This window comes from Marmota monax, unplaced genomic scaffold (genome assembly GCF_021218885.2).
Source record: "Marmota monax isolate L192 unplaced genomic scaffold, Marmota_monax_Labrador192_F-V1.1 WCK01_AAM20220418_F8-fsc01508, whole genome shotgun sequence".
In the NCBI taxonomy this organism is placed as follows: domain Eukaryota; kingdom Metazoa; phylum Chordata; class Mammalia; order Rodentia; family Sciuridae; genus Marmota; species Marmota monax.
Genome location: NW_026693206.1, coordinates 23,676 through 27,735, shown reverse-complemented (window position 1 = coordinate 27,735; position 4,060 = coordinate 23,676).

The following is a 4,060-nucleotide window of genomic DNA, read 5'->3' as shown; positions in this document are numbered from 1 at the left end:
GTTCTGAAAACCAGAAGTCAAAAATCAACATGGCACAGAACTGCAGTCCCTCAAGTCGCTGGTGTCTTGCCTTGCTTCTTCCACCCCTGGTGACTCCAAGCACATCTTGGCTTGTGGAGTCATCACTCCAATCTTTACCTCTATCATTAGATCACTGCCTCCACTTCTGTTTGGCTTCTGTTGGTATTTCTGCATGGAATCTCCCTCTGCCTCTATTTTATAAGAACCCTTGGGACAGTATTCAGAGTCCACCAAGGTAATCCAAGGTAATCTTTTCTTTTTTTTTTTAATTTTTTATTGTTGGCTGTTCAAAACATTACATAGTTCTTGATATATCATATTTCACACTTTGATTCAACTGGGTTATGAGCTCCCATTTTTACCCCATATACAGTTTGCAGAATCACATCAGTTACACATCCATTGATTTACATATTGCCATACTAGTATCTGTTGTGTTCTGCTGCCTTTCCTATCCTCTACTATCCCCCCTCCCCTCCCCTCCACTCCCCTCTTCTCTCTCTGCCCCCTCTACTGACATTCATTTGTCCCCCTTGTATTATTTTTCCCTTTCCCCTCACTTCCTCTTGTATGTACTTTTGTATAACTCTGAGGGTCTCCTTCCATTTCCATGCAATTTCCCTTCTCTCTCCCTTTCCCTCCCACCTCTCATCCCTGTTTAATGTTAATCTTCCTCTCATGCTCTTCGACCCTACTCTGTTCTTAGTTACTCTCCTTATATCAAAGAAGACATTTGGCATTTGTTTTTTAGGGATTGGCTAGCTTCACTTAGCATAATCTGCTCTAATGCCATCCATTTCCCTGTAAAATTCTATGACTTTGTCATTTTTTAATGCAGAGTAATACTCCATTGTGTATAAATGCCACATTTTTTTATCCATTCATCTATTGAAGGGCATCTAGGTTGGTTCCACAGTCTTGCTATTGTGAATTGTGCTGCTATGAACATCGATGTAGCAGTGTCCCTGTAGCATGCTCTTTTTAGGTCTTTAGGGAATAGACCGAGAAGGGGAATAGCTGGGTCAAATGGTGGCTCCATTCCCAGCTTTCCAAGAAATCTCCATACTGCTTTCCAAATTGGCTGCACCAATTTGCAGTCCCACCAGCAATGTACAAGTGTACCCTTTTCCCCACATCCTCGCCAGCACTTGTTGTTGTTTGACTTCATAATGGCTGCCAATCTAACTGGAGTGAGATGATATCTTAGGGTGGTTTTGATTTGCATTTCTCTGACAGCTAGAGATGATGAGCATTTTTTCATGTACTTGTTGATTGATTGTATGTCCTCCTCTGAGAAGTGTCTGTTCAGGTCCTTGGCCCATTTGTTGATTGGGTTGTTAGTTCTCTTATTGTCTAATTTTTTGAGTTCTTTGTATACTCTGAATATTAGGGCTCTATCTGAAGTGTGAGGAGTAAAGATTTGTTCCCAGGATGTAGGCTCTCTATTTACCTCTCTTATTGTTTCTTTTGCTGAGAAAAAAAAAAAAAAACTTTTTAGTTTGAGTAAGTCCCATTTGTTGATTCTAGTTATTAACTTTTGTGTTATGGGTGTCCTATTGAGGAATTTGGAGCCCGACCCCACAGTATGTAGATCGTAGCCAACTTTTTCTTCTATCAGACGGCGTGTCTCTGATTTGATATCAAGCTCCTTGATCCATTTTGAATTAACTTTTGTGCATGGCGAGAGAAAGGGATTCAGTTTCATTTTGTTGCATATGGATTTCCAGTTTTCCCAGCACCATTTGTTGAAGATGCTATCCTTCCTCCATTGCATGCTTTTAGCCCCTTTATCAAATATAAGGTAGTTGTAGTTTTGTGGATTGGTTTCTGTGTCCTCTGTTCTGTACCATTGGTCCACCCGCCTATTTTGGTACCAGTACAATGCTGTTTTTGTTACTATTGCTCTGTAGTATAGTTTGAAGTCTGGTATCGCTATACCGCCTGATTCACACTTCCTGCTTAGCATTGTTTTTGCTATTCTGGGTCTTTTATTTTTCCATATGAATTTCATGATTGCTTTCTCTATTTCTACAAGAAATGCCATTGGGATTTTGATTGGCATTGCATTAAACCTATAGAGAACTTTTGGTAATATCGCCATTTTGATGATGTTAGTTCTGCCTATCCATGAACAGGGTATATTTTTCCATCTTCTAAGATCTTCTTCTATTTCTCTCTTTAGGGTTCTGTAGTTTTCATTGTATAAGTCTTTCACCTCTTTTGTTAGGTTGATTCCCAAGTATTTTATTTTTTTTGAAGATATTGTGAATGGAGTGGTTGTCCTCATTTCCACTTCAGAGGATTTGTCGCTGATATACAGGAATGCCTTTGATTTATGCGTGTTGATTTTATATCCTGCCACTTTGCTGAATTCATTTATTAGCTCTAATAGTTTCTTTGTAGAGCCTTTTGGGTCTGCTAGGTATAGAATCATGTCATCTGCAAATAGTGATAATTTAAGTTCTTCTTTTCCTATTTTGATGCCTTTAATTTCTTTCGTCTAATTGCTCTGGCCAGTGTTTCGAGAACTATGTTGAACAGAAGTGGTGAAAGAGGGCATCCCTGTCTTGTTCCAGATTTTAGAGGGAATGCCTTCAATTTTTCTCCATTCAGAATGATGCTAGCCTGAGGCTTAGCATAGATTGATTTTACAATTTTGAGGTATGTTCCTGTTATCCCTAGTTTTTCTAGAGTTTTGAACATAAAGGGATGCTGTACTTTGTCGAATGCTTTTTCCGCATCTATCGAGATGATCATATGGTTCTTATTTTTAAGTCTATTGATGTGGTGAATAACATTTATTGATTTCTGTATATTGAACCAGCCTTGCATCCCAGGGATGAATCCTACTTGATCATGGTGCACAATTTTTTTGATATGTTTTTGTATCCAATTCGCCAGAATTTTATTGAGGATTTTTGCATCTAGGTTCATTAGAGATATTGGTCTGTAGTTTTCTTTCTTTGAAGTGTCTTTGTCTGGTTTAGGTATCAGGGTGATGTTGGCTTCGTAGAATGAATTTGGAAGTTCTCCCTCTTTTTCTATTTCCTGAAGTAGCTTGAAAAGTATTGGTATTAGTTCCTCTTTAAAGGTTTTGTAAAACTCTGCTGTATACCCATCCGGTCCTGGGCTTTTCTTAGTTGGTAGTCTTTTGATGGTTTCTTCTATTTCCTCAATTGATATTGGTCTGTTTAGGTTGTCTATATCCTCCTGACTCAATCTGGGCAGATCATATGACTTAAGAAATTTATCTATGCCTTCACTATCTTCTAATTTATTGGAGTATAAGGATTCAAAATAATTTTTGATTATCTTCTGTATTTCTGAAGTGTCTGTTGTGATATTGCCTTTTTCATCCCGTATGCTAGTAATTTGAGTTCTCTCTCTTCTTCTCTTCGCTAGCATGGCTAAGGGTCTGTCGATTTTGTTTATTTTTTCAAAGAACCAACTTTTAGTTTTGTCAATTTTTTCAATTGTTTCTTTTGTTTCGATTTCATTAATTTCAGCTCTGATTTTAATTATTTCTTGCCTTCTACTTCTTTTGCTGTTGTTTTGCTCTTCTTTTTCTAGGATTTTGAGATGAAGTATGAGATCATTTATTTGTTGGTTTTTTCTTTTTTTAAGGAATGAACTCCAAGCAATGAATTTTCCTCTTAGAACTGCTTTCAATGTGTCCCATAGATTCCGATATGTTGTGTCTGTGTTTTCATTAATCTCTAAGAATTTTTTAATTTCCTCCTTGATGTCTTCTATAACCCATTGATCATTCAGTAACATATTGTTCATTCTCCAAGTGATGTATTCTTTTTCCTTCCTTCTTTTATCGTTGATTTTCAGTTCCATTCCATTATGATCAGATAGGATGCATGGTATTATCTCTACTCCTTTATATTGTCTAAGAGTTTCCCTGTGACATAATATATGATCTATTTTTGAGAAGGATCCATGTGCTGCTGAGAAAAAAGTGTAACTGCTTGATGTTGGGTGGTATATTCTATATATGTCAATTAAGTCTAGGTTATTAATTGTGTTATTGAGT